Source organism: Corvus kubaryi, unplaced genomic scaffold (genome assembly GCF_017639235.1).
Source record: "Corvus kubaryi isolate FWS band 111438036 unplaced genomic scaffold, C.kubaryi_AGA036_p1.0 138, whole genome shotgun sequence".
NCBI lineage: Eukaryota > Metazoa > Chordata > Aves > Passeriformes > Corvidae > Corvus > Corvus kubaryi.
In genome coordinates this window covers 15,324,646-15,335,313 of record NW_024580672.1, presented here as the reverse complement: position 1 = coordinate 15,335,313, position 10,668 = coordinate 15,324,646, and the positions used below count along the sequence as shown (strand labels likewise).

General features: G+C 41.0%; 1 long non-coding RNA gene across 1 annotated transcript in view; it reads right to left on the bottom strand.

Moving 5' to 3' along the window:
* Nucleotides 1–10,343, bottom strand: part of LOC121660202 — a 15,685-nt gene extending 5,342 nt beyond the window's left edge. Inside the window, exons 1-3 of the long non-coding RNA XR_006014563.1 lie at nucleotides 10,201–10,343; nucleotides 7,369–7,473; nucleotides 441–507 (exon numbers count right to left, since the gene is read on the bottom strand). This is a non-coding gene — a long non-coding RNA (uncharacterized LOC121660202). The remainder of the gene's footprint in view (nucleotides 1–440; nucleotides 508–7,368; nucleotides 7,474–10,200) is intronic.
* Nucleotides 10,344–10,668: the final 325 nt, after the last annotated feature.

Here is a 10,668-nt window from a genome sequence, read left to right as displayed (position 1 = left end):
TCTTGATTGTGGATGTTTCTCCAAAGCTTAAAATAAGCTGATTCTACTTCAGAAACTGCACCCTTTTGGCTGAGGATGTTATTTGTTTTAGGTTTTTTTTACACAGTTTTGTGGAAATATACAGGCTGCAGAAGGGAGGAGAAAACATCAAGAAATGTGTGTGCAGTGGAGGGGGAGGAAGGGAAGGCTGACAATAAAATAGATCTCCCGCTAAATGCATATTCTTCTATTTATGTATTTGATAATGAGACAGAAATGCCCTTGGCACTCGATAAACAACAGCTCCATAACCAGGAGGGAAGGGCAGAATAATGCATAGCTACATTTCAGATCATAAACTATTTCAAGCGCTATTAATATGCCGGCCTGTTAGATTATTGGGGATTTTCATTTTATTTTAAGCTAATGTTTACCATTCTTAAGCAATTTTAATGTCTTACCTAATTGCTGTTTTTGCAGATTTACAGCAGGTCATTACTTGCGAAGCTCCTCTCCCACAAGAAGGTCCTGAGAAGAGATAGTTGATTTAACTCTGATACCCATAAGAACATTTTTAGCTTTGTATCAATACAGCAAAATGTTTATATAAATGGTTTTTTATAATATAAGGCTAAATTTACGGTTTATTCACCATTACGAATTGGCAACGCAATTCAGAGCTCCATAACTTTCATAAAAGGAGATAGGAGAAGTTCATATTCATAATAAAAATAGATTTTTTTCCTTTGCTTTTAAAGATACTTTTTGCATTTTCAAGCAGCACTCCCTCACGATAACGAAACGTGTTTGTGTGTAATGCTTGCAGAGTCAGATGGTATTACTATCGTATGATTTAAAATTAAACAATATAATTACCATTTGGCAACCAATACTTAAAGCTGTAGCAACTATTTCTTCAGACATTATTTAGACTGTATTTAAAAATACAGATGAAAGCTGCATTTTTCCTGTACATTCATTTCAAAACCTTGGAGCTGGAGTGCTTCCTTCTTTCCTTTCTCTTTTTTTTTTTTTTTTCCTCAAAACCCACCAAACTATTTCTGTTTAAGAAAATTGGGTTTGTGATGTCTTGAATAACAAGCTTTTCTACAGCTGTTTGAGAATCCTGCTACACTGAGACAGTGAGTGGAGAGATGCAGGAGAATGTGGAATATCTTCGACTGGATTTTATTATTGAGTTTGTTCCTGTGTTCTGATCACTGGATATGGGGATGGGAGCTGGGGATGCCTGGTAACCATTTGGAAAGAGCATTTCTTCAGTCATCTGATTCAGGGTGTTTAACAGTTTCTAAAATTAACACCAACAACGATAAAAAAACCACTCATTTGTATTACAAGATGCATATAGGCATCTGGTTTCTTTGAAAGTGGCTCATTACCAGAATTTACCACAGCTTTATCTTGGTCCTGTGTTTATTCCAATAATTAACCAAGTCATCATTATCTGTTAGTTACAACCAATTTTTCCAGGATTATGGATATGTTGAATTTTACACATTTATTTTTAGAAGCCCATCACATCTATTGGAGAGAGATAAGTAGGATTCAGAATTTCTCCTTGTAGCTGCAATTCTTTTATGAAGCTCAGGCTACAGAAAACAAAGGCATTATAGTTCCTACTATATCTACTACAGCCAAACTAGGAATCAGAAAGGTATTTCACTTCAAAATACCTGCATGAAATTTGAAAGTGATTTTCCACTGGATATGTAGAAATGCCCATTCTTCTCTTTTCTTGGTAAGTATTGTGTTTATTTAACTCATCAGGTTTTTTTCTCTCTCTCTCTCTGTGATAAAATATCATTTTTCTCATTCATTTCTGAGCAGTTTAATTTTGTTAAAGTAAAAGAATACAAATCTTCCACTGTGGTGAGAGGCAGAACTTTTCCTCCCTGTGTTTCTGGAGCCATTTCAATCTATAATGTGTATCAATAAACAGAGCAAAAGCCAGCAGAGAGACAGTCCCCGGCAGCAAAGGCAGCTCTCCGACCCTGCCTCGCTCCCCAGTGCACGCACAAGCTCCAGCCCCAGCACAACTCCCCGAGCTAAAACCACATTTCTTCCAATGCCTGTCTCACATGGTAATTTAGGATAGAAAAACACTTCTAAAAACATCTCATTAAGGGCTGAGAGGAAAACAATTTTTATAAGGGGTACAAAAAAAGACAATAAAAGGGACATTCTTACAATTCTTCTAGATGCTTGAAGACAGAGACATTTTTGTTTTATTTTGTTAAGCTTTTCTCCAATGTTCAGATTTTTCCAGCCCAAGCAAACGATTTTATTTCTATTTTATATTTTTACTGCCTCATTGTGCCTGTAAATGTTGACTTTCAGGGATTTCATAATAATAAAAATATCAGCCAGAGACATCAGCACTGTGGAAATTATGCAAGTAGTGGATTGAAATCTTCTGATGCAGACATTAAAATCAAACAAGTTAAATTATGTCAAGCAATGTCACTTCCATGCTAACTTACCTAATGGGGAAGACTCAGTGCACTCGCACTGTAAAGATCTCGGCTCAAGAACTTCTCTTGCTAACTGCAGTGAGAAATAACCAACCCTGAGCCATTTATATGACCAATTTGTGTTCTCTCTGCTAATAGTCAGCCGCATGTATGCCAAGGTGGCACGAAGCATTGTTATCTCGTAAAACACCGCGGAGCTATCAGCTTTCCAGCGAGTGTGTGAATTACAGGGCTGCCTTAGCATGAATGCATTTAATTGTGTGAAGAGGGTATTTCCCAGCATTTGCTTAAACCTCCGAAAAACAGCTTTGCTTGTCAATTGTCACTCAAGTTCTTACTGGGAACAAACAGGGAGCAGCAGCACAAGAGAGGAGTGTTGTGGGAAAGGGTCTGGGGGTAGATTCAGCAGTAAAACTCCAGAAAAATGCTGGGAGTGTTTTCTTGTGGTTTAATTTCTCATTCCCCAAAGCTCTCTACTTGTTTTAAGTTGTTGGTCTCAGGCCGGAGGCCAAACAAGCCTTTGAGCCATCGGTGGAAAGAAGGAGCTCCTCCTGGTCACCAACACGACGTTGCAACCTGCCCGGGTTGTGGGGCCAGTGTGCTCTGCTGGGGCAAAAAGAAGTGGACTTTTGTGTCAGTGAACCCTGCTGGGTTCATAGGGTGTCCATGGCACACAGCCCAACAAGGTGGGCACCTACAACCAACTTTGCTCAGGGGACTTTCACAGCTCATACAGCGTTCAGGACCCCTCTCTCCTCACCCCTAGAGCTATCACAAGGACAACACACTGTCCCCTTGTCACCCCAAGCAGGACTTGTCCCTCCACAGGGACACTGTGCTGATGGGTCAGGACACAGCAAAGCCCACGCCAGAGTGCGTCCTTGCTGCCCCTGATGCAGGTGGTGGCTGCGTGTTGTGCCAGGAAGAGAAACGTGGGCTTCCGCAGCCGCTGCCTCGCGTGCACCAAATGAGAGATGCTTTTCCCCTTTTCATTACATGGGTTTCTTAATAAAAACTGAAAGAGCTTTTTTTTTCAGAAAATGAACCCCAGGGGCCCAATCAGTGAAATACATTAACCTTTCAACTGTCAGGCCCCCTCCCTTGAAATTAAGCAATACCAGCCCTTGAAACGGCTAAATTACCTTCTTATTTTTTAATTGTGTAATGATGGTCCAACAAAAAAAGAGCAACTCAGGACTAGTAAATATTCAATGAAGAAATTTATTGTAGTTCTTATAAAGGGAATACCCACAGCTTTCTTCACATGGACTTAAATCAGGCAGAAACTGGAGCGATAGGCATAAAACGAAATAACGGATGCACTGTTTCTAGTGGGATTTACATCACCATTTGGTCTAATTATTCCTGATATTTCACCCATCATATTAGAAGCTTCTTCAGGGAAAGAAATAACAGTTTGTCTCCTTGAGAACAAAGAACAAAGTGTCTCTTTGCTCTCAAGAAACTCAGCTATCATTATGAAGAGAAAGAATCTGTCCATTATCAAGAAATCCCACTAGAAATCTTGAATATCTTACCAAATAATTCCTGAGCACACTAAAAATACCAGAAAATGAAAGAAGGAGAAACTATGGGACCTTGGAAAATAAATAAATAAAGGAGGCATCATGGATGCTCCACAACCCACTCATTTCTTTCTCACAGAATGATATTAATCCAATAACCAAACTGTGCCTGGCATGTACAGTTAATCTAAGCAAGACAGCCACCACCCCTTTATATTCCTTGTTCAGCAAGGAACACTTCAGCTCTATCTGTGGTCCTGGATTAAGTGGTGGGAATGCATTTGCATACATTTGCACGGTGACTAATTCACCATGAGTGATTATGTATGGGACCCACTTCCAGAATGCATGAACTTTTTGAGATTGGATTTCATGAGGACTGGATGGTAAGCTTTAGGAGGAATTAAATACAGACCTAGGACCATGCACAGCATTCAGGAAAGTAATTTCTTAGGACATACGTAAGAGTTCTTTGTTCTGGGTCTTGTATTTAATACTGCAGTATCTAGTAAAAAAGCATTTTAAATGAGCACATGGAGCCATGGGGTTCAGGTGAACTAATTTGACAACTTCCTAAACAGGATCTTGCTGGGTCAACTTGTGAACTGGGAATATCCCCAGGTCTGAGAGAAAGAGCAAGCGTTTCCCAGCATCCTGCCGTGATCCTGCACCTCTATAGGCAGTCACACTTTGAAAAATGAAAGAAAATAAAACCTCAGCATGCAGAGATAAGAGGGCTGAAAATATCAGCTTCGTGAAGAAAATATTTTGCCTTTTTCCTAAAACACAGGAACTTCTCCAAGTCTTTCCAGAGGTCTTTTCCAGTCCCTAAACACAGACAAATGCTGCTCAGTCACTGCCAAAGGGGATATTGAATGTGTTTGACCTTGTACGTAGATGTTGTTTAAATACATTCAGCTTTATTGCTTGTGAAAATCATTGGTCCTTGAAAATAGAGCTCTTAAGTTTAGCAGCAGTGGCACAATTTATACTGGTACATGGTGCTGAACGTCTGGGAAACTCCACCAGTTAATCAGGGGTGAAGTGTGCAACTGCAACTCTGGTTCAGCCTGGGGGAGTGGGGTTCTTCCCCAGTAAGGAGTTTCATGGCAACACGCTGTTATGTTATGTTATGTTATGTTATGTTATGTAGAATTAAATACTCCCTCAGATAGTTTGCACAGTTCTTGTTGAAATCAGTAACAAATCTGCTCCGAACTGTGGGAGAAAATAGCATGGAGTTTGGATGAGGACTTTCTGTGGTTACTGTGGTCCTATAAAGCATCTGTAAAGGATTGAGTATCTCAAGGAACTATCTGCCTTTGCCTTCTATTGAAAGCAATTGCAAGTGGGATGCATGCCCTAAATTGTGATGTTAGTGAAAGATGAGCACAGTCCCAGATTGCAAAATCAGGCCAGAATGATGAAAACATTTGTATATGTGCTACCCTTTTATTTTCTTTGGCATGCTCTGAGTAACCTCTGACCTTTTCTTTCCCTGGGTAAAGCTGCTCTTTGTTTGAATGGAAACAGAATGTGAAAATGATGACAAAGGGATTTTTGAAACAAATACAATAGCAAAAAAACAGAGGCAAATGAACTTTCCCTGAAATCTAGTACCCCATCAAACTCTTATAAGACTATGAAAAGAGCAAGTTTCAGGACTATGAGATAATTTTATACAAGAAAAATGATAGGCTGAGAAATAAAACTGCAATTGCATGGGATGTAAAGGAGCTGTGCCAGTCTGTGGTGGGCACACACAGGCCCTGCCTGTTTTGTTCAGAAGGCAACGGAGCACCCCCAGGCTGAGCTGTGTCTCTGGGAAGTGGTGTCATTGTCACCAAGAAACACTTCTTGGATTGATAAATGTGAATGTAAATTATCAACAGGCAAAAGGAGCTGCTTTATTAAGAAGATTCTGTGCTTTAACCCCAGACAGCAGCTCAGCCCCATGGAACCAACTCACTCCTCTCCAAGTGGGATGGGGGAGAGAAAAGTAAAAGTTAGAAAAATTGTGGGTTGAGATAAAGAAGTTTAATAGAGAAAGCAAAAGCCACATACACAAATGAAGCATAACCAGGAATTTGTTTCCTATTTCCTGTGGTCAGGCATTCAGCCACACTCGGGAAAGCAGGGCTCCATCACACTGAAAGGTTACTTGGGAAGACAAACATCATCACTCCCAGCATCCCCTCTTCCTTCTTCTTCCCCCAGTTTTAACACACTAAGCATGACACTGCATGGTCTGGACTATCCCTGTGGTCAGTTGGGGTCAGCTGTCCTGGCAGTGTCCCCTCCAGCTCCTTGTTCAGCCTCAGGCACGTTAGTGGGGCGGAGTGAGGAGCAGAAAAGTCCTTGGCCCTATGTAGGCACTGCTCAGCTGTAACAACAACATCTCTCTGTTATCAACACTGCTTCCAGGACAAATCCAGGACACAGCCCCCTACCAGGTACTACAAAGAAAATTAACTCCAGCCCAGTTATACCCATTGTTTCCTGGGATGTCTCCCAAGCTCTACCTGCAATACACACATCAAGAAGTATAAAAACAAAATTCCTCCCAATTTAGTTAAGACAGCTTTAGAAGAAGGAGAGTTGTTCACAACTAGTTGGAGGTACAGGACATCATCCTATGGGAAGCAAGAGATTGGTGGCATCTTCCTGTGGGAAATGCACAGAGGAGCACCATCTCCAGTGTTGGGTAAGGAGAAGGCCATGGGATTTCTCCTATGGGGTACACCGCTCTGCTAGCAGTCACAGTTTACCAGCTGTCAAGAAGAAACTCAATACTTGCAGGCATGAAACATCTTACCAGGCCATCAAGGTGATGATTCCTCCCCTTTCCACACAAGGAAATGTAATATCATGATTCTTCAGTTTATAGTTTCTGCTCCAAAGCCAACTTCTCCTGGCTCTGTCTCTACCCTCTATCTCACTCCCCTTGCAGCCTCCCCTCCTCAGTCTATCTCTTTTTAAGGGAGCAGACACAATAACTTTGCTTTCTCATTCCTCTTCTAGAGAGATTCCCTAGCCAAAAAGGGTTTTTGAAAAACACCTGGATCAACAGGACCCTTTTAGCTGACACTCTTCTCTTGAGCAGATGTGTTTAGCCAGACTCATTAAAGTATTAGGAACTCCCTTGCTTGGTGATACAGCTTCTTGCAGGCAAGGCACAGGACATGTTATGGTCCTTATCAGCTGATGGCTGGGGGGCTTCTGCACTTGGTGAATGTGATCAGAGTTCATTGATGTGTGTCCAAATCACCATCAGTTTGAACAGCCCCCATGTTCTGTTTCAAATGCCTTAGGTACTAGATGAGTCTGTCAATAGTTAATATTCCAAAATCAAGGGGTCAGAATCACCTCACCTCAGTTACTCTGATGTGGTTTTTTCCATGGGATGGGTTGCTGGGTGAGCCTTGTTTCTCTCATATTTAACCATTTAAGAAATTTTACTTTCTTGCTTCCAGGACCTGTTAGAAAAAAAATTAGGGGATGATATTCCACAGATCAATGTGGAGTACTGCCAAACTTCTATCTCCAAATACATGCATTGTTGCTCTCAAAAAGATTTTGTACAGGAAGTGTACAGTGTCTTTTAAACGTGTTTATTGAAAATTGAATTACTGTATGCAACACGTTTACTAAGAAGTTTTATTATGTTGGTGGAGCGAGGTCACATATGCATATCTGTGTCAGCACTGCCTCTCACTTCCTCTGTTCAAAAAGATATTTAAGAGTGAATAAGGAATCTAATTCTATAGTTGTATATTCAACATACACTTAAAAAATCTATCCCAAGTTCCAGATGCTCTGGGAAATTTAAAAAAAACTCTTCAGTGTTCAAGCCCAAAAAAGGTAGAACAAAAATAGCCAGTTGCTTGGACCCAATTACTTTTTGTGAACCACAGATAGTCAGGATTAAAGGCATTAGATGTGGAGGAGTCTTTTTCAAACTAGAGGTGAGTGGCATACTCAGAACAAGCAGTCTGTAGGTCAGCAACAAATTTTACTGCAAAATCACTGATAATCACTAAGTTAGGGCAGGTGTGAACCAACTCTTTAGGAAACAAAAGAGGTAAACATTAATGTAAGTATATTATCTCCAGCCAAGAAAGGGAGGTGCAGTTGTTAGATGCTGACTGACTCCTTTAAGTAACATGCTTCTATTTCTTAGATTTAAAAAGCCAGGAAAGCTTGGTAAAAGCTGAAAAATTTCCTTTAGTAGGAAGTTTGTTGCTTTCTAGACGGGGTGAAGGAATCTGGAATTCAAACCAACAGTGCTAAGAGCTCCCAGTGCTTCAGGAACTAGGGATTTTTTTTTGGCATCCTGAGAACTAGACACAAAAGTTAAAGGTGTTTAATACAGATGCAAAAATGTAGGCTGAATTTCCAGGAAAACTGACTGTACTGGGGAGGTTGATACCTGCAATACACTTTGGAAAGCTGAGCATTTTGGGTAGTTTTCCATCACATATCACAGACAACCATGGGATCTTCCTGTAGATGGGTGAGCTTGTCTAGTCACAGCATGGACTGAAGAGCCACATGAGAAAGTGTCCTTTCCATAGAACCCTGCGATCAGACATTGCCATGCCTGGAAGCAAGGCTGGAGTGATGCTCCAACAGTTGCAGCAGCAGCTCCCCATTGCTGCCCCTCTCATGGTGGTAAAACAGGAAATCATAGTGGAAAACTGAGCCATGTAAGACCTCACATCTCCACAGTTTGTAAAAAAGAAACTGTTGTAACTAAGAAATGACTGTTATTTTTTGGGAATGGCATGCTTAACTAGTGTGGTACCATGAGCTTAAAATACAGCCTTTCTTGAAATACAGAGAGCTGACACAGTGCCATACGCACAGGTACCCTTTCCAGAAGTACCCCTAAAATAAACCTTTCTCTTTGGAAGAGGGAAGTCAGAGGACATTCAAATTCAAATACAGCTGTCAACACATAGATGAGTAGAAATTACTGCACAGGTGTTCATGGTTACACTGCAAGAACATTAAGCCACAAACTTTCCCTTGGATTGCAACCCTATTTTTGGCTACAAGCTACGACTGCTGCTGGCAGAGGGCACATTGAAATGTGGTGCACCATCGCCCATCTTTCAAGGCTTTTCATTTGCCAGTGTCTCAATTAAGCATATTTGAGAGATAATCCTCCTCAAAGGGCTGCAAACTTCGTGGTACCACAGTCCCCACAAGTAACTACTGCTCTTCATATACAGGAGCCACAGGGCCCCCTGCAATCCCCTACAGCTGTATCCAGCCAAGCGGTGACTAATTACCTCATTTTCATAGTTAATACATGTAGGGAGGAAGGAGTAGTGAAGACTTTGAAGGAGAGTTCCTGATGGCTGGACTTTGATTTCTCCACTCAGAACAGAGCAGGGAGCCTGGGAGTGTGTCTACTTCGAAAATAGTTATTTTAGGGGGAAGTGGGTAGGAAGAAGTGTGTTTCCACTGACAGTGCTGTACTACCTGAGGTGCTGGAGGTCCCAGATGGAGGCTACTGGAGCAGAGATTGATCCTTAGCACATATCCCTATGTCCTGTGGGTTTTCTCAGTTTCACGTACTCAACCATCCTTTTCCACTCCTGTGTCACTGCAGGCAGTGGCAGAGGGACACCCAGCAGATGATGCAAACCTGAATGTAATTTTGGAACACTTGATATCATTTTAGGTGTCTGCAGCTACTTGTGCACCTAAGTGTCATACAGTAAATACCTAGAAAGGTTCATGGAAGGAGTGATCAATCAAATCCCATCTGAGTTGTCTCTTGGTCTCTCTGTTTCCCTTGTTCCTTTGTTAGGCTTGTTGCATTTGTATACAGACAAGTCAGAAACTTTCTTAGGTGACCTTTGAATGTCTGCCTTTTTTCCTTTGTTCCATTTCCTGAGTTTTTCACTTAATGTTCTCTCTGCACTTTTTTCCTTTTCTGTGGATCTTGCACTCTCTGTATCATCACTTAAGAGTTTTTTCTCTGTGCAGGTATTTACTTCAGCAGCCTCTTTTCGTGGTCTCTGTCCTTGCTGTAATCTTGGCCTCACCCTTCAGCCCATTTATTTAAATGCTTCAGTTTCTCTACGGGGATGTCTTGAGTTTTCTTCCTGTTCAAATTAATTCCATCCTCTTACCTCTTACTGACATGTTCCAAAATAAGCCTTAAATGTCCAATAAAAATAAAAACCTCTTACCTTAGGTCCTGCTCCAAACGTGATGAAGTCAATGGAAAGACTCCATCAGCTTCCAAAGAGTGGGTCTCATCTGCACAACTTTCTGATTCTCTCTTGTGCTCATGGGCACTGTTGCTATTTATAAACCATGGTTTTCACATTGCAAAATATTTGTGACTCTGCTCTCACAGCCTTGGAGAATTACAAAAAGGAAAAAAAAAGCAATGGAATATTTTAGGATCAAAATTAAATTGGAACTAAAAATAGAACAGGGTTGTTAGCCAAGAATTTAACCTCGGATGCAAGTATTTTTGTCCTTCAAAACAGACTAGGTTTGGAAGGTTTCTGCCATTGGGTCTTTTCTCCTCCACATTTGATGGCATCATGCATTTATTTTTCACATTCTTAACATATTTGGAAGCATCCCAAGTGACTTCTGAAAGGTGTAAGATATCCGCAAAGGCCAAGCACTCTAACGTATGCTGAATG